The sequence below is a fragment of the Gopherus flavomarginatus genome, chromosome 2 (genome assembly GCF_025201925.1).
Source record: "Gopherus flavomarginatus isolate rGopFla2 chromosome 2, rGopFla2.mat.asm, whole genome shotgun sequence".
Taxonomy (NCBI): domain Eukaryota; kingdom Metazoa; phylum Chordata; order Testudines; family Testudinidae; genus Gopherus; species Gopherus flavomarginatus.
The window spans coordinates 272,269,579-272,290,357 of NC_066618.1; the positions used below are offsets into that span (position 1 = coordinate 272,269,579).

The window sequence follows — 20,779 nt, forward strand, 5'->3', positions numbered from 1 at the left end:
ACTTCATGGTGACTCTTTTCCTGCTATAATTCTCTAGACTATGGATTTACAACTAAAAGGAGCATCTTGAACTATGGACTGACGTGTGACATATTGCACTCCATATGTTTTATGGAACTATGCTAATGAGAATGTATATAATATAACTGAAATATGCTTCATGCAAAAGGTCTCTTGTAGGATATCATTACAAACCTTATAATCTACTGTATGTGTTCATCCTATTTGTATGTATGTATGTATCATTCTTGTTTCTAAAACTAGAAATATGAAGTATGACTCTGAAGTTCTATTGTAATTATGCAAACTGTGGGCCATTAATGGTGGTTTAGAATCTTGATGGCTCTCATTGACTAGGACAACTGGCTGTGAATGGCTCTGATTACTTGCAAGCCTTCCTGTGTTTGTGTGAGTCAGGTCCAGAAGAATGGAGGCTTGGGGTCTCACAGAACATGTGACCACGTCACCTGGAACTGGAATCCATCTTAAACCCAGTGCTTTTCCACTTAGAAGGAGGGGTGGGAACCCAGAGAGACAAAAGAGTCCAACCTTGTGCCAAAGCTATAAAAGGGGGTGGAACAGAACAAAGGGGGCTGCCAGTCATGAGAACACCCCTGCTTTCCACCTAAGATGTCTGCTGGAACTAACAAGGACTGCACCAGGGAAAAGGATTGGGCCCAGACTAGGAAGAAGTCTTGTCTTGAAAGAAGCTCATTGGAACATCTCTGAGGTTGAGATTTATCTGTATTCACTTTCTTAATGTGTTAGGCTTAGATTTATGTATTTTGTTTTATTTTGCTTGGTAACTTACTTTGCTCTGTGTGTTATTACTTTGAAACCACTTAAATCCTACTTTTTATACTTGATAAACTCACTTTTGTTTATTAATTAACCCAGAGTAAGTGACGGACACCTAGGGGAGCAAACAGCTGTACATCTCTCTCTATCAGTGATATAGAGGGTAGACAATTCATAAGTTTACCCTGAATAAGCTTTATACAGAGTAAAATGGATTGATTTGGGGTTTGGATCCCATTGAGTGTCTGGGTGCCAGAGACAGGTAACCTGCTGAGTGCATTTCAGTTAAAGCCTGCAGCTTTGGGGGAGTGGTTCAGACCTGGGTCTGTGTCGCAGCAAGCTACTGTGTCTGGCTCAGCAAGGTAGGGTTCTGGAGTCCCAAACCATCAGGGAAAATGGGCTCAGAGGTGATTTCAGCACATCAGGGGACAGTCCCAAGAGGGTCTCTGTGACCGAATGTGTCACATGAGGACCTTCTAATCTTTTGAAAATTACCGAGAGAATTTACAAATTTACAAGCCAGCAGTTTATCTCATCACTGCTACAAATCTGATATAAGAAATTTGCAATCATTTGTATGTATACAATCTATAAACAATTCATCTCTCTCTTCTTTTATTATTAAATCTTTAGTTAGTTTACTAAGGATTGGCTGGCAGCGTGATATTTCGGTAAGATCTGAGATTCATATTGACCTGGGGATAAGTGTCTGAGCCTTTGGGATTAGAAAGAACCTCACATATGGTGAAATGGGTTTTCAGTAATCTCTCATATTAGACCTGTTTGTCTGGATGGGAGCCAAGGGCCGGATTGTCTAAATGGGATTGTGTTTGGTTTCTGGTTAACCTGTGTGGTACTGCAGAGGCTATTTTGTTACTGGACTGGTAAATTATAGAAGAAACCACCAGTTTTGGGAGACTGTCTTCCCTATTTCTTGCAGTCTGCCCTGAGTGTGGCAGTCTCAGGGTGGTCTAGCCCACACATTTGGTCACAAAAATGTCATCTTTGCTTAGATTTTAGATGTTATTACACATATCCCTGTAATGCTTTCACTAAAAAAAAAAAATTATTTTAAAGTAAATGAGCAAATGGAGCAGGGAGAATAAAGTCCAATACTCATGTATGCAAGTGTTAGGTACATTTATGGCCCCTGCACTCATGTCATGCAAGGATTGGGTGGGGTCAAGCAATAACTATAGCAATAGACTACCCAAATGGCCAAGCAGGGTAAAGGCTAGGGCTGATGCAGCAGGAAATGTATGTATAACCTGTAAAGGGGAATAGCACTGCAGGCTGACAGGTATGGTTCCCCCTACTCTGAGATATTGTGCATACCTCAGCACACTTTGTCTGACTGTAGCCTCTACAAGACCAATCTAAAGAAAATGGGGGAGCACAGGTGCAAATGAAGGCCTGATCAGGCCTACAGAATCTCTTCTACTGGTGATATGAGAGACTGAAAGACTAACTGAAAAGGCAGAGCTCAGACTAAATTTGTAGAGATGTCAGAAAAAATATTTTTTATTGAAAACCGAGAACAATTTATATGAAGATCAATGAGACCCAGTGAATATGGAATCATGCAATGCTATTGTGATGGGGTTTTCCACCTTCAGGCTGTTGTGGGGTAGAGATACGACCAATTAATCTTATAGGCTGCATACGGTGGAGAGTTTGGCTTGACTGAAAATGACTAGTGCATGATAAAAGGCCAAGTGGGGGAGAAGGTGGCTAAAGTATAAAGCCAGGAAGTTTGCAGCAGAAAGGTGCTGCAGTATGGAAGGCAGCAGTCACCTTTTGGGCTTAGAGAAGGAAAAGAAAGAATCCCAGGGAGATAAAGAAGCCCTAGGATCCTGGCCCTGAGGACAGGGGCTTATCCAGAAGGATGCAAAAGAGCTTATGGGAGGTGGAGTAGGAAGCATCCCAGCAAAGAAGTAACAAGGCTAGAAGATAGAGATTGTGCAGACCTTGGCTGCTGATTGTAGGGTCCCTTGGCTGGAACCCAGAGTAAGAGGTGGGGTCACATTCCCCTACCAGCCATGGGGAAATGGCACAAGTGGGAAACACCAACTGAACCTTTGGTCTGGAGAGACTTTGATACTCTAGAAGGGGGGACTATACAGTGACCTAGCAGAGGGCTGAATGACGGAGTGACCAACCCATGTAGAAAGAGAGAGAGGCAGGCCATGGGGTGAGCTAATGACAGAAGGAAGCACCAAACTCGGTGAGAGCTGATTCTCTAGACACAGCCATGAGAAGATGCCCCAGTGGTGAGTTAACCACATTACAGATTTATTTAATTCACTTTTTTTGGACTAGAGCTGCTCTTTAACTAATTATAACCACCATTCTAACATTACTTGGATTGTATAAATGCTGCCCCTATAAAACCTTTCCAGAAGCATGAGTTTAGCTACATTCTGCCATGGATACTTGTGGGAAGCTATAAGTAAAAGGCACAAAGGAGTTAAAAGGCAAGGCTTTCACTTCATTCTCACAAAGTAAACATACTTTCATATATATTTCCCAATAAGGAATAGGGCATTTTCACTCTTAGATTGAATGCTCATTCTTATTTTTCACATAGGTGAATACATTTTGAAATACTGTAGTTGAGTCTATAAGGAATTAAAAATGGGATCAGTGTCCCACTAATGAGCTATCTGATTGCCTGGCTCCAGCAATGCCCAAAGCGTAGGGATAAAGCAGAAAGTGATTTTCCTCTGTGATACATGCGGCCAGCTGACCACTGCTATATCCTCCTCAGCACCACAGACGATCAATCTATGACATAGTAAATAGTTTTTAATGAAGTTTTATTGAATAGAAAGCATCATATCTAGTCTCCTGTTGAACAAAATTGAAAAGTAGAGAGGTACAACCCCAAAATAAACCCTGAATTTTACAAATTACTCTGACCAGCTCTCCACTGAACTGAGGAATAAGAGATCATAAATATTACTTCATGAAAATAATTAACATACAGCCAAACACAACCATTAATTAAATAATATAAATATTTAATCAAGAATTACCCAAGATAAATATTTTGAATCCTATTAAACATGAATTCTGAGAATATAATCTCAAGGGAGATTTAATACAGAGTTAAGTCAATATTAAATCTCAATAAGCAACTGGGAAAAAAGGTCAATTCCAGTAAAAATTGAGGAAAAAAGGATGAAATGGGGCCATCTTCTTTCCTAGAAAATGTCATTTTAAACCACAAGAATGTTTTCACTCTTATGCTTTATTTATTTATACATATAAAATAAGGGTAATAATTAGGTGATTTACAGACCAACACTATTATAAAAAAATTTAGTAAGGTGAAATACTGCTGTCTAAGCTCCATTTGGCACATTTCTATTTTTAAAACATCTATTTTTCTATGGTGCATTGGCACAGACTTAGCAAAAGTCTAGGAAGATGAGAATATATTTCTCTCCATAAAATCACACACTTCTTAATTCTCATTCATGTTAACATTAACTTTATTCCATACCCTAGAGGTAAAGAAACAAATCAACAATAGTTCTCCTAGGAACATGGTTTCCTGACAGTGTTGGGAGCTTCCCCTAGCTGTTAGCTCTCTCATGGCCTGAATAGTCAGCCAAAATAGAAATTGACTTCAACTGGAATTAGGGATGCTCCCCTCTTCTAAAAATCAAACCCTTCACTTTTAAGTTGATTTTATACATCTCAGTTTTTCAGCAGTGTTTTTTTTTTCTTCAAATCTCAGGTCAAATTTGGCCCCAGTTTAGAATTTTTAAAAATGAACTTTTTAAACATGTCACATTCCAAGACAGAAAGGAAAAGCCAGTAGGTAGGACTACATTTATCTTTTCACCCAACCTCAAATGCAGAAAAGGGCGTCTGATATACAATACTGTTTCAATTTTTCCATTTAACTTGTTCACTCCTAGCAAAATCAAATTTAGATTTTTTTTTTGCTCAGTTCAATCACATACTCTCATAGATGAAAGGTTTTTAAAGGAGTTAACTGAGACATTCTGTAGGGTAGTTTTGAACTTTTCTTGATTGATCCTGCTGGGGGCAGTTAGTTAGCATGTCAGTAAAGCCGCGGCTGCAGAAACCCCTAAAGTAATTTCCTCTCTTCTTAGGACTTAAACAGTCTGTTTCCAGTTCTTCCCATATTGCAGGCTATTCCTTTGGCATGATCTCTGGGCTGGATGTTGATACCCAGGATATTACAATCCTGCCACTGTTTTGGACAGACTATCATTTTATTCAGGCAGTGGCTACCGCACTTCCTGTCTCCAGGCACTATGAAGGACATCTGATCTTTTCCAGTAATAAAAAGAGGTACTATCAGAGATTCAGGTGTCAGAAGAGGTGTTGGAACAAATTGATGGTTTAATTTAAAAAGCAGTAAGTCACCACAGCCAACAGTATACATCCAGGAGTTCCGAAGAAGCTGAGCTTCTAAGATATATCTATATCATTAAAAGCAGGGGATTGGAGGGTTGCACATGTTTCACCTATGATTCTATGGATGATCAGAGGAATGAGAAATATCAAGCCTTATATTTGTATTGGTTGAAAAGATAACTGAAAAATAGAATAAAGCAGTATTTGGAAGACCATGATATTATAGAGTCTAAACCTAGTTTCTGCAAAGAAAAATCACATCTCAGCAACTTATAATTATTCAAACATGTCAATACAGTAATGGGTGAAAGGAGAACAGTTGACGGTATTTAGACTTTTAAATGAGCTTTGGGAAGATATTTAGAGGTGTTTAGGTACCCAACTCCCATTGAAATGAGCAGAAATCAATGTAAGCTGGAAAGGGAGTGAGATGTAGTTTGAGCCATGTGAGCAAGATTTGCAAAGAACACAAGTTTATTTAGCTTCCTCAAGTCCAGAGATCTTCAGTGGGAACTAACCAAGCTAGATGACCGGGCAAAAGTTCAGTGTTGATCTCAATAAATTAATGTACATTGCAGGAGGAAAAAACCAATTAAGTTAGACACTTACAGGGTTCTAAATTAACTGTATCAACTCAGGAAAGGGACTTGGGCATCTCTGTGAGCAGCTCAGGGAAGACCTCTGCCCAATTAGTTGTTGCAGTCAAGAAAGTAAGCAAGATATTAGGATGCTTAAGGAATGGGATAGAGAATAGCATGGAAAATATTATAATGCCTTAAATAAATCAATGGCATAGCTTCATCTGGGATACTGAGTGAAGTGCTAGTCATTCTATCTCAGAAAATACTGCAGAATTAGTGGGGCCTCGCAGAAGGCAACAAGACAGATTATGGACGTGGAAAAACTTGCATATGAAGAGAGATTGAAAAGATTGGGGTTGGTTATTTTAGAAATGAGACTAATAAGAGGGAACATGATAAAATAATATCAAATAATGCATGGAACAGAGAAAGTAGATCAGAAGCTTCTGTTACTCTTGCCTTATAACACAAGGATATGATTAAAATTAAAGTATCAAATTAAAAAATTGATAAGGACCTTTTTTTTTTGCAAAACATTATTAAACTGTGGAACTCACTGCCAAATGAGCTAATTGAGTCTAACAGCTTAACAAGATTCAAAAAGAGATCTGACATTTATATAGGTATGTACTACAACTCTGGATAATCTTGTTAACTTAAAAAAAAAGTAAAAATAAATGAAAGGAATATAAAACCTTATCCTTTAAGGTTTAAACCAATCTCTTAATTACTAGAGATCAGCATGAGACTTTCATGGAGGAGAAATTATCCCACTGAGGATTATTTTACAGCTTTTTCTGAAGTACTTGCTGCTGGTCACTCAGAGAGAGGACACTGGATTAGATGACCACTGGTCTGATCCAATATGGCAATTCCTATATTACTATACCAGGTTCCATAGAAATAATTGAATCATTTTAGGGATTGTATTTTTCCTTTAAAGCCACAGAACATAGTAATGGAAATGTGCATCTTTGCCAACTTTGCCACAAGGCTCAAATATTTCCCCAATCCTATTCAGTATCTACTCTTAGGAGAGATAGACTGAAAGGTCAACACTATATAGATGACTCACAATTCCATCAGTCCTTCCCAGCATTTAATTACAGGACAATCCTCGTGCATTCAGTTTCTGTACAAGAACAGCACCTTGAATAAAGAAGAGTTGGTTAACGGTAAACCCCAGATGGAAGTTTCGCTTTAGGCAGAGAAAAATCTTATAAAGAGCTTGCTACCACAGCAGAGCCCCCAGTGACAAAGAATGTATACCCACAAATTGTCAGGACAGTCTGCAGGTTAGGGTTTCTCTGGGTTCCTTGCTGTATATCTTCTTTGCTGATCACCCCTCCACAAAAATGCCTGTATTTGTTACTACCTGTTTTGGACTATGCCAGTCCAATTTACTTGGGATAGAAAATATCAGCCTTGAGAACGTTTTAATTAGCACAGAGTGCAGTAGCACATTTCCTCACAAATAGGGGTTCACTCATCTGATTGTAATAAAATATTAAGTGTAAAATCCTAGCCCTTTCTTTAAAAGGAAAGAATGGCCTAGGCCCTAGGGTGAAGACACCTAAAAGAAAATCCTCTGAGACTTTGACTATATTCAGCAGGTCTGTCCTGCAGGAACAATGTAATTGTCCATTATGGTCGAATATGCAGGAGACAAGGCTTTCTTGGAGGCTGGTCCTACAGTCTAGAACTCACTTTTTCAAGAACTAAGAACTAACACAAACCTCATCACAGTCCCATTTAAGTAGAAAGAGACTTTTCACCTTCTCTTGGCAAGTAATAGTAGAGAGAAAACTTATTTTTCTTTCTGAATAAAAATCACACATTTTTTTTCCTGTTAAGGGACAGAAAAAAAGAGGAAACACCATTTGACAAACTTTAGTCTGGTGGTGGTGTGTATGTGTGCGGGGCTAGGTTTGTTTTAAAACTCTGGATAGAGCTAAGATGTCATGGTAATAAAAGAGGCTGACCTCAAGGCTGACTCACTATTGGCTTCTTTCAACTTTGACGAAAAGGAATTTATTAATTTATTTGTTGTTGGGGTTTTTTCCACAGAGATCAAATTAGAACCAAAGACAGACCTATGAGGACATCTATTCCATCTCCTACAAATGCAGGATTGTGCCACAGAGTATATATATTATACATGTGCTTTGTTTCTTATCACTTAATCAGTTTTTATTCCACAAGAGGAAAAAAAAGGAAGTAACCCTGTGGCTATTTTGTTTTTCTACTTCAGTAGTCTCATGTGAGCGAACTTGTCAGAAGACTGAAAAAAAAATCTTGATAAATGATGTGGACTCACTAGGTCTCATATACTATTCTGTTAACTCTTTCAAATAATTCTGTTTGCAAGGACATTCTCTATTTTGGAAGGTAAATTAGTTTGACCCTCTCCATTTATATTTATGCAGTTGTTGTAATACCACGCCCTTAATTACAGCTTCAATCACTTTCACTGTTATTGAGGTGAAGTTCATTGGTCTATAATCCTTCAGCTCATCTTCAGGTTCTGTTTTGAGACGGGCACCAAATTAGCTATTTTCTAATCTTTTTAGGAGAAGTTATTGTTTAAGAATATATTATTATATATCTTTGTCAGTAGTTCTTCTGTTTTGCTTTTCAGGTCTTTTCATACCCCCAGATGAATATCATCCAGGTCCAGTGATTTACTGCATGTATGTATCTGAAGTTAATCCATTATTCTTTCTTTAGTGATGTCTCTGTTTATGTCCCATCATGAGCTCCTGAATAACAGTGGCCTTGAAACAGGATTTTTCTCATCATTTTCATCCATGATGAATGATGCACAGAATTAATTTAACTTCTCAAAACTTGCAATGTGAGAAATCTCTTTAGTGTACAGAATTTTCTTTTATTGTTCCGGCCTAGTAGTCTGTAGCATATGCTTACTACATTTGTATTATCTGGGATTTGTATACATAAGTTATAGTCGCATGAAAGAATCTATGGACTCCTTTATGTAGCATGTCACTCCCTTCACAGGGCCAATACCTGTATTTTGTTTTCTGCTTTTAGCCAGAAACAAGCAGCAACCACTGATTTTTATTTTTAATACTTGCACTTCCACCAGATCATGACATCTGTTATATCAAGGTTTCTAGAATTGTTATGAAAACATCTGCCCTGATATTTCCTTCTCTTAGCACATGATATTCCTCAACATATGGATAACTCTCAAAGAGATAGGGATCTCACTGAAATCTTACTCACAGATTTTCCTCAAAAATCTTCCATTGCACAGATCTGAGCAGATCCTGGGATGTTGACCGCAGGCAACAGACATCCCAGAACAAGTCCCTTTCCACTGCATTGCCACCTGGCTTCCTCACCATAGTGTAGCCTTTGACAGCCAAAGACCCTCCCAACCACTGATGCCCTCATAGTGTGCACGTGTAGGTGTTCCATAGCATGGGCACTGCCTGTTCCAACTTGTATGGCTTTGCCTTACAGGTTTAGAAAGGGAGAATTTGGAGGAGTGAGACTGGTCTACTCCCCAACTCTATTTGTAGAGCTGAAATGTGATTTTCATTTTGCCTATGTTGGCGGAAGTGGAGGGAAGAATAAGTTCTTGGGGTGACAAAGAGACTATACTGGATTCAAAACCTCTTACATGTGCACACTTCTTGGGGATGCAATAATAGCTTAACAATCATAATCACTAGGTGCAATTTCTTTATTAGCTAGGCCTGATAATATCACCTACTGAAAATAAATGAAAATGTAATATCATGTAATGGAGAGAAAAATGTAACATTTTTCATACGTAATTGTTTATTTTCATGGAAATTTCCTTCCTTTCTGAAAATGTGTTTAGTATAGCTTATTTTCAGGACTGCCTATCTTTTAATTTACAGTTTATTACAATTATTTTATTTTCAACATTTAGCACTTAATGCATGGATTATTTAAAGTTAAAGATAAAGGCAATGAGAAGGAGTGAAATGCTTATGAAAACTGCAGTGAGAATACAAATATGAATAGGGGTATAAGTGGAGACAGTTTTAAATCTAGAACTACTCAAATATCTGTGGCTCTTAGTAATACTTCAGTAACATGCTGCAATGCTATTTTACATTTATTTAGTAAATAAGCTAAAGATAGCCACATGTATCCAGGAAAGATGGGTAACTTTTATCAACTTTAATTGAATTATTAATCATGCAAACATTCAGTTTCCTTGACCATGTAAAAGACAAAACAAACAAACAAACTTGAAAGCTACTTTTTTGTTTGAATTAAAAATGCTTAAATTGGGCGTGGTGAAGTATAGGCAAATAAAGCATGGAGTAGGAAGTTTAAAAAAGTTATTGCTAAATGTAATAAAATACCTTGGAGAGCTGATGTTACAAAACTCAGCTGCCATGTCTTATTTCTCCATTTAATGTTAAAAAACATATTTATAGATGGTTTAATAATAGCATTCTATCATAAATTAGTAAAGATATATTAAATTGAAACATTATTATACAACAGTTAGACGTATACTGTAAGATGCTACATGTGTATCTCAGGTATTATGGAAAAGTATGATAAGTGGTTTTATGTGATTAGTTAAATAAGGAGCATACAGATTTAAGATTGCATTGTATAATACACAAGGGTTAGAGATTAAATTGCACTTGTTACTTTAATTTTTGCATTTCTTGACTTCTGAGTGCTTAATATTATCTTAATGTACTTCTTTACTGTTTGTTATTTAGATTTTATTGGCTTTTGTTTCTTTAAAAAAAAGGGAGGAGAAAAAATAGCACTCTGGAGAGTGTCTCTCTTCCCTCTTTGGGATTTGTTTCTCAGAGCCTTCCCAGTAGGCCTCGGGGCAGGCCTGAGGAGTGCTCCTCTGCCAAACAGAGGGAAAAAGTCTATAACACACCAAAACAAAGGGGAAATACCTTTCTCTGGCCCTCTAAAAGGAACAGGAGTTGTCCTCTCACTGGCCCTGGGGTGTCAGCCCTTCCCCTAAACAGGCACTGGGTTTTGGGTGTCTCCTCTATGGGGAGGAGCACAGTCTTTCACACTGGAGAAGCCTATCACCCTCCTGTCTCCAGCCTTACATCAGTTTGTCTGCCCCCCCCCGAGAGATTTTAACAGGTTTCAGGCAGCCCTTAATTGGACTCAAGTGTCTCTAATTGACCTGAAGTAACCCCTTCCCACTCCCAGCTTGTAGGAAAAAGAGCCTTTAGCATTCTAGGCTAACATACCTGTTTTCCCAGCCCCTCCTGCAGCCGTCCGGCCTGACTTTGTCACATTACCTAGACACACTTAAACACTACCATGTGTGCCATTTAGAAATCAGTGCAAGGAATCACTATTAAAATATCTTGCCCTAGCTAATATTTTCCCTGTTTAGAATAACATTGCCCCAATTAAGTAGTAATTACTACCATTCAATACCCACAATCAAAGTAGTTTACTGCCAGATGTCCTAACAACATAGCTGTCTTGATATACATACCAAAGCTGTAGGAATGGACTGTAAATTTGTTTAAATAGTATATAGCACTTTTATCTACTTTACCATTTCACACATTCTATACATAGATCTAAACTTTCAAATGATGCCTTTAATGTTGGATCTCTCATCTCTCATCTCTTGTCCAAATTTAGATTTTGTGCCAGATTTTCTGGTGTGCTAACTGTTCAGAAATGAAAATGAAGTCCTTAGGAGGGTTCTGAGTCCTCATAATCAGACCCTAGGTGAAGTTGAACTCCTGAAATTAGAAACCATTTTTGAAAAAAACAGCCCCACAGAACTACAGCAGGCTTTGGGAAAGAGAAACTGCAGCCAACTGATATTCAGGATACTGCTCAATATCAGGAGGGGAAATGTCATACAATGGCATGTAATTGGAAAAGTGAGGGCTTAGGTGTGGGCTGCCGCCTTCCACAAAAAAACAAAACAAAAACAAACATTGAGTTTGGAACAGAAATTTATCTCACTTTATTAAAAATAGACAAATGTAGTCATGCTACAAAACTACTACAAAAAATGTGATATTCAGTAGCTATTATTTTCTTTCTTTCTTTTTTAACTCTCGACCTCCAATTAAAAACACTTCTTTCCATCCATGAATGATGCCGCAGCCACCCACTACAATATATGCCACAGACTCTACACACAGAAAAATAGTTTTCTTTTCTAGGGTCTGAGAATTCTACATGGCAAAGTTCTTGGAGCTGCATGTACCAACCCTGCCTTGATTTAAAGCAATGACAACAGGGAAAGTAAATATTGCAAGCCCTCCCCCTTCTATTAGAGCCTGAAAGTTCCATTCCTAGTGAGTTTCCTCTCTCTTGTTCTTTTTAAATTCATTTGTCTCCTCACAGAAAATATTTGTGCTATACATTCTACAACCCAATACATTTACTTCTTATACATCTTGAGGATCTGCTACCACTTCTGGCCTCAGATTTCCTTTGGAAACAGACTAAAATAGACTACTTAGGAAGCTAAAAATGCTTCCCAAAAGGAATTTTTGTGTGTGTATTGATGAAAGAATGTGTTTTGTTCAGGGAAGAAAAACACTTGAAATCTGCAATCAATAAGGTACTGGTCTCTGCAACTTTTAGCTTTTTTGTAGTGAACCTTGGAATATACTGATTTAATCAATTTAAATTTTGTTGAACAAAATATTCTTCTTGACATCTTACCTGGTAATGAAAAATACATTCGGCTTACGTATTCTTTCATAAAGTCTACAAAAATATATATTCTCTGTCTCACATAAATTTTATGTTCAACCTGCTTTTGCCTGTAACGAAATACTTCTGATGTTGTTATACTGGGTAAAATTCTGAGATATTTGATGAGTACAAGCTTCTTGGGTTTTTTAAGAAATCTGTAACCCCAAGACAATATTATTAAAAAAATGCCCCAGTAGTCAGTACATACAAATCTCAAACCTGCTCCTCAGGTTTGTCTGCTGCTATAGTTCTTTCCTCAAGACTCATCAAGGTCATCCCCTAGATCCTCTCTCCTCAGAGAACCACTCCCACCATATTTATATGCAGGTGTCATAATAAGTCACCAGACTTACTGAATCAACAGAACCTACTTAATCCTTTCCCAATAGGATCAACAGGAGGAGATGGGCTGATTCGGTTAAAAACTACCATACTGTTGACTATTGCTGAGTTTCACATATTTCCTTTTGTCTATGCTGGAAGAAATCTTATTCTTCCAATACATGGTGAGAGTATGAAAAATGACACGGTTTAAAGTTTACTAGCTGTGTGTTTCAGTGAGGCAAATTATATAGTATTTCAGATGCACTTTCTAACTTATACATGCACAGTTGAAAAGCATCATTTCAGTATTTCAGTTTCCTGTATCCCAGACGTAACAATGAAATAACAAACTAACTTTTTTTGCAGGGTATTTACGTAAATACATTGCCAAAAAAAGAACTTATTTACAATCCTGTGACAGCTTTCCTAAAAATAACTGTCCGGTAGAAGCTCTTCAATCTTTTTTGTCTAGATTATGATTTTTTGGGGGGTGTTCAAGTTGATATTTAATAATATCAACCTGAAGCTGTCTACACCTGATCCAGTCAATCTCTAAATACATAAAGAACTGTTGTTTGATGGGAAAAAATGTCAGCCACATTGTTAAGCAGGTCCCTAAAGCAAAGCTGATTTAGAAACAGGTTATGAAGATTTTCCTTAAAGTTCAGCAGAAAGTTTTATTGAAAGGAGGGAAAAGACATGTTTTAAACATCAAGAATCTATGTTTTTGTAGACTGGAAAACTTAAAATATATTTTCATTGTAAAACAAAATATTTAGGGGTGAAAAAGCTTTCCCTCACTTTATCAGCAAAGAACTGAAATCAAGGCTTCCCTGAAGTGGTATGAACATGTTTAACATGTGCCTCAGTTTCTCAACAATAAAATGAGAGTACTGATACTTCCCTTCATCACAGTGGTGCTGTGTGGATAAATTCATTCATCTTAGTGAGGGGCTTAGTTATGGTTGCTATATAAGAACCTAGAAAAGTAGCACTGAGAGTTTTTAGTTTAGTTATTTATTATTTTTAATGAAGTAGCACCCAGATTGTGCTAGGTACTGTATATATCTGAAAGAAGAGACAGTCCCTGTCCAATAAGTTTACAGTCTGAAAATGTGGCAACAGAACAAGCTCTATGAGATCATGCCTCTTCTGACTCTTAGGAAAGTGTTTTAGGAAATGTGGCTTTACCCTTATAAAAGAATAAAGTGGTAGTTCCATATCAGTATGAGGCACACTTTAAAAATGAAAAGGGTAGAAAAGAAAATGTAGACAGAGTGTGGGGGCAGGTAGGGCAAACAGAGGCAAAACAAGACAAAAAAATAGTTATCAGGTAATGAAGGTGGATAAGCAGAGGACAAAATGAATGAGAGATCTATAAGATGAGAGAGCAAAATGCAAGAGGATGAGAAAACAAGAAAGGAAGATTTCATTTCTTCCCCCAGCCACACCATTGTAAACAATAGAGAAAAATCCCTCCAACATGACTAAGAGCATGTCTACCTATACAGTGCTGTAGCACTGATACAGCTGCACCACTGCAGCATGTCTGGTGAAGAGGCTCTATGCCAATAAGAGAGAGCTCTCCCATCGGTATGATACAACCAACTCTCCACAGTGACATAGCTGCAGATATCAGCCCCTAAGTTGGTGTAACTTTTGTCACTCAAGGAGGTGGTTTATTCAGATCCCTGAGTGACATACGTTATACGACATAAGCTGTAGTGTAGACATAGCCTGAGCAAAGGCTATTTTTGTCCCCAAATTTCTAGCATCCCTATCTATCAGTGCAGTAAGAGAGAGAGAGAGCCTATGTTTATCTCACAATCCTCAGCACTATTCCCTAGAACTACAGGAAAAGATGTTAAGATGTTTAATGTTTCTAGATAAAATATAAAGACTTAAACTTTTGGAATTTGAACAAAGAATATACTGGAGGTGAAGGCATACATTACATATACAATATATTATTGTTAATATTCCATTCTCAGGTTTGGGGTTTTTTTTGCATATTATTATTGCTAATACTTTCCTAATTACTTTCCTAATTAACCTTTTAGGCAGGCATTTTATCCAACAGAGAAGAATAGGTCCTAAGTGTCTTGCAAGCTAATAAAACATTTGTTTTAAATAGAGGTTTCAAATCTATGTATTATTACAACATATTTAAATAATTTTCATAAAACTAAGTGAGTAGGAACATAAAATAATACTATATGTAGTACTGCTTAATCTTAAAAGGCAAAAGACATTTTCAGTATATCACATGTTCATATCAGAGATTCTCTCACAACTCAAATATGCAGAAAAAAAGAATGTACATTCTGGAATAGGTTTCAGATAATGTTCATTCTAAAACCTGCTACATTATAGAGTATTAAAATATTTAGGCAATCACTTTCAGCTGGCATTGCTGGATCTTCAAACTTAGCTTATTTATCCAAAACAAAAGAGAATTAAATTAAAAAAACTAAAAAGAAACACTCTAAATTTGGCTTCCAGATATTGGTTAAAATGTGTAATAGCCCCATTAGTAAAACAGCCAAGTCTCTGCTCTTGGAATTCCCTGAAGATGAATTTGACAAAAACAGCTGGGTCTTTACAGAATCAGTGTCAGGAGGATACTGAAAAGTTATCAATAGAAATTATTATTGGAGTTACTCTGCATTCACACTGGAATGACTAAGAGCAGAATTTGGCTAGGTATTCTGAAAAGTTCCTTACTGTAGCAATTCGGAATCTTCCTGACACTGACTCCATAAAGAACCAATTGTCTCCATCATACAGCTATTGAAGAACTTCCATGCAGAGACTTCTTCTTCTATGGCTGCCGCAGAGGAACATCAAAATAGCTCAGAATATAAAAAAGGCAAATTATCCAAATATGGTATAGACCAAAATTATTAAATTATAGTGCCCAAAAGAGTTTCTGGGTCAGGATTAATCCATGTATTAGCCTGTGTGTTAAATCACAGTACTCATCCCAGGTGATCTCAATAAGTCTTTGCAAAGAAAAAGGAGCTAAAGTGAAATGACTGCCCCATACATTATTGGTGGGAGTTGCCATCTAGCTTGTAGGAAAAAGTGTGTGGTCCCTGTAAGGGCCAGGTAGCTAGAGAGTGACTTGCTGAACAAGGTTCAGACCAGGTCCTATCCTCTCCCCCAGGTGACTAGAAGAAAGGGGAGAGTATTTAGATTTGTGCCAGGGCAGAAAATGCCCTCTTCTACTTGGACCAGATGGATCAGCACTCACCATCCCACCCCTGGAAGTAATGAAATACCCGGTTTTGTCATGATTTGCTGTGGGCATTCCTTTCTCAGGGGATTGGGAAGATTTTTTTTCCCCCCTCACCATCAGATTTGCCAAGGCAAGATAGTTTTTTTCACCTTCCCCACAGTGGGTTGGGGGCTTAGTTGGGGAGGATATGAAACAGGGGTCAGGCTATGATTATGTAATTCACGATGTAAGTATGGGGCAAATGTCCAATGCAGGTTACCCCATAGGGAAGCGATATGATGATCAGATCAAATGAATTGGTAAAGAATTTAAAGGAGATATTCTTTAAAGTATTGGAAAAAGGGAGAGGGGGATTGTGGCTCCCATGAATGGTATGGCAGAGAACTAACCCCCCACCTTCTTTATAGCCTCCCTGAACCCTCATTCAAGGGGGTTGCTGGTGAGGACTCAACAGTGGGTTGGCTGGGGATCAGGATGGGAAAAGGATGTGGGCAGACAAGACCCTTCCCCTCTCCAAGTATATGTAAATGATTATGGAATTACTTTGCACTGTACACTTTTATCTGCCAGTTACTCCCTGACATTCAGATATAAAGTTGAGACCTAATTAAACAACAACACTCTGTATTTCCTGTCCTCCTTCTGGCATAGCTGGACAATGCATCTGTTTCCCAAATTCCACTCTCATGCTGGCCAGAAAGGAGGAAAAAAAGACACAGCATTCAAGTCCATCTCTTCACAACATCAAAATGCTTTCTCCTCTTAAGTATAGGCTGGATAATACAGTTCCCCTGACACTCCAACTTGCTTTCCAGTTTGGCTGGTTTAGAATTGTGTTTCTGCCTTAAATTCTGTTACAGGTCATCTATATAGTTTTTGCACTTTCAGAAAGGATAAACTCCTTTACATGTAACCTTCTAGCAACTTAGAGATAAATATAACCAGGTAGGATGTTCAGAGTCAATAACTCTCAGCTATTTAAAAACAAAATCTGCAATTCCCTGCTTCCCAAAATACTAACAATATGCAAGACAGAAAATAACTTTTTTTTTAAATAATATAACCATTCTGATATTAGGGACTTGTTCTTAAATCAAGAAGTCAAAAATGTGTCATGACCTTGATGCAGTGTTTTCTAATTCAGCTACCCAAATTCCCACTTCCTGAATCTGTGCAGATATAGCTTCCACTTTTATTCTCTGCTCCATTCAGATAATTCTGTATGTCATCCAGTTGATGTGCACCAGTTCCAAATCTTTACTTATAGCATCCTTTAACTCTGAAAAGCCAATTTCCAACCAAAATCTCATCCAATTAGTTGTCTGTGTTGTGGATCTACCAACTTTACCCAAAAGGGCTTGGCATGAAAATATTTTATCTACGGCATATTGGCTGTTGGTTATATTTTTGTTGGGATTTTTTTTTTGGCATCTACAATGAATAAACAAACACTCTCAAGGACCACAACAAAAAGAATTGCCTTGAAAATGAAGGTTTCTTACTTGTAATGGAGGCTTTTTGAGATTGGCTTGCACATTCCCACTCTTTGGATATATGCCAATCAACGCCATTGAATAGTTCAGCCTTCTATTAGCAGCGCCTGTAGAGTCCTCAGGTGCCCCCTCCCTACCTCTCCTCTCAGCATTTGAGCACATTCTGGGGGAGAACCTATAAAAGGGGCAAGGCAGATGTTGCCGCCTCAGTTCATTCCATTGCTAATGCAGAATCGTGATTAGCTGGGATTCTGCAGAAGAGGGACGAGAAGGTGGGTGAGGAGTATGAAGAAGCTTTGTAAACAAGTAATCAACTGTAATAGAAAGAAAGAGAGAAAAAGAAAGAATAGATGGCAGGTAATGACTGCAGAATTGATCTACCAAATTGGGCATCTGATCTAGCTGTAATATTTAAGACATCATTCTTAGTAAATGTATTGAACTCAATATGACCATTTAATAAATTTCAATTAGTGGAACATGCCTTAAATATGCTATAAAAGCAGCCATTGATCTAGTGGAGTGTGGAACAGGGAAGAGGCCATGAGGCATTGTTATAACTTTCTACTATACACAGCCAACACATCTAGATGATGTTTCGGTGGAAATGGTATTTCCCTTATGGTTACTCACATATGAAATTGTTCGTGAAATTCTAAAATCTTTGGTATCAGAGGGGTAGCCGTGTTAGTCTGGATCTGTAAAAGCAGCAAAGAATCCTGTGGCACCTTATAGACTAACAGACGTTTTGGAGCATGAGCTTTCGTGGGTGAATACCCACTTCATCAGATGCAGTGGGTATTCACCCACGAAAGCTCATGCTCTAAAACGTCTGTTAGTCTATAACGTGCCACAGGATTCTTTGCTGCTTTTAAAATCTTTGGTTCTATCTAAATAGAAAGATAGCACTTTATCATCCAAACAATGTAATTTTTACTCCATCTTATGTAAACATGGTCTGGGACACCTGTAGAGTAATGAATGGATGGATTGATATGGAAATTGGAAACAACTTTAGATATAAATTTTGGGTAAGGACAAAGAACTACTTTATGAAAACTTGTAAATGGAGAATGAACCATTATGGCATGAAGTTCACTGACCCTCCTGGCTGAAGTTATTGCATAAATGTGGTTTTAATTGAAACATGAAATAGAGAACAAGAAGAAACTTTTGAAGGATGGAGACATAAGCTTTGTTAGCATGAAGTTTAAATTCCATGAGGCTCTCTCACAGGGAGATAAAGATTTAGCAAACCTTTCAGATACCTCTTGGCAATTCTGTGAGAGAATAAAGATTTACCATCTACTGGTATATGGAAAGTGGTTATTGCAACTAGATGTACCTTGAGTGATCCAGTAGATAAACCTTTATTCTTAGAAACAGCAAATACTCTCTTATGGATTGAATAAGAACTGACCCAGGACATAATCATGTACTCATAATGAAAATCTTTTCCATTTTAAATAACTTTTCCATGTGTATTGTCTTTTAGCTTTACCTAAAACACATTGTACATCTGCATCCTATTGTCCACATTGTCAGATGCAACTAAAGAGGATCTGGATAGTACACTATCCATTGCTGCTGTCACAGGTGGTCTGGTGATATTGGTAAGCATTTGTTGCTTCCTTTAGAAAGAAGGAGTAAGTCTGTTTATTACTGTCTTGGCTAAGTTGGGGTGATAAGTATCACCCCAGTTTGGCTGAATTTTGTTTGAACTTCACAACGTTCAACATTAGAGGGATTGTTAGGATAGCGTAAATCACCTCTGTACCCCAACTGAGGAGGAATGTATCTGTAGGAAGTGAGCATCTGCTCATTATCTTGAACAATAATGAGGGCACTTGACATTAAGTCTTGTGGCAAATAGGTCTATATTTGGCATATTCCAAAGAGGAAAAAAATGTCTGGACCACAATCTCCTTTAAGGACCATTTCTGCATCTGGGAAGAGTTTCTGCTTAGTTGGTCTGCTAACTCTTGGAGAGATCCTCCACATGCAGAATTACTGTATAAATCTTGTGCATTATATATCAATCCCAGTACCAATTGCCTTTTTGCAAAGCTGTGGTGACAGAGTCCCTTCCTTTTTGTTTACATTGTATATTACCATTCTATTGTCTGTGGCCATTTGAATCAAAATCCTTGCACCTGAAGAAGGAATAATCTGAGTGCCAAACAAATTGCTATTAGCTCCAGAACACTGATATGAAGGTGACACTCTTGCTGATTTGACAGTTTTTTTGTTAATAAATTGTTGAAGTGTGCCCCCTTGCCTGTTTTGAGGTGTCTTTTATAATTATCATGGAAAGAGAGGGAGGATTGATGAATGTTCCTGGTCCATCCAGCATAACAGAGGTTTCTGGATTTTCTTTGGAATGGTAAGCATTAGATTCATGTTATCTACTGAAGGTCTGAAGCTTGTTGCCAAATAGTGTGGAAGCGGTCACATTCTTAGTCTTGCATAAGGCATGACATAAGTATTTGATGTCATAATACCCAGAAGGGAGAGAAAGAAACTTACTCTCTGAGATGGACTCTTAAGCAGAAATAGAATGTTAGATTTCAGTTTCAGAAATTTCTTCTCCAGGAGATAAGTCCTCACCATGCTGGAGTTTAGAAGTGCTCCTATGAAAAAATTATTTTGTGTTGGGGTAAAAAAGGTATTTCTGTTTATCCAAAAGCCCATGTTTTGGAATAGAAAACATGTGAATTGAATGACTCCTTTCAGACCATCTCCAGTAGATAATTTTTAGGAGTCAATTGTTTAAATAATGAAAAACAAAAATCTCCACATGGACTCCATGTAGAACTCCACATGGACTCCTCCTGAGGGTCGAAATGACAGTCTGGACCTATACATTGAATGCTTCCGCCGGCGTGCACAGGCAGAAATCGTGGAACAACATCGCTTGCCTCACAACCTAAGTCGTGCAGAACGCAATGCCATTCACAGCCTCAGATACCACCCTGACATTATCATCAAAAAGGCTGATAAAGGAGGTGCCGTTGTCATCATGAACAGATCTGACTACCAAAAGGAGGCCGCCAGACAACTCTCCAATACCAAATTCTACAGGCCACTTCCCTCAGATCCCACTGAGGAATACACTAAGAAACTACAGCATCTACTCAGGACACTCCCTACACTAACACCAGAAGAAATCAACATACCCCTACAGCCCCGACCAGGGTTATTCTATCTACTACCCAAGATCCACAAACCCGGAAATC

The 20,779-nt window shown here is 37.9% G+C and overlaps 1 protein-coding gene across 4 annotated transcripts in view; it reads right to left on the minus strand.

Annotated features, from left to right (window-relative positions):
* CSMD3 (CUB and Sushi multiple domains 3) overlaps positions 1-20,779 on the minus strand; it is a 1,198,342-nt gene that overhangs the window by 567,775 nt on the left and 609,788 nt on the right. The window lies entirely within an intron of this gene.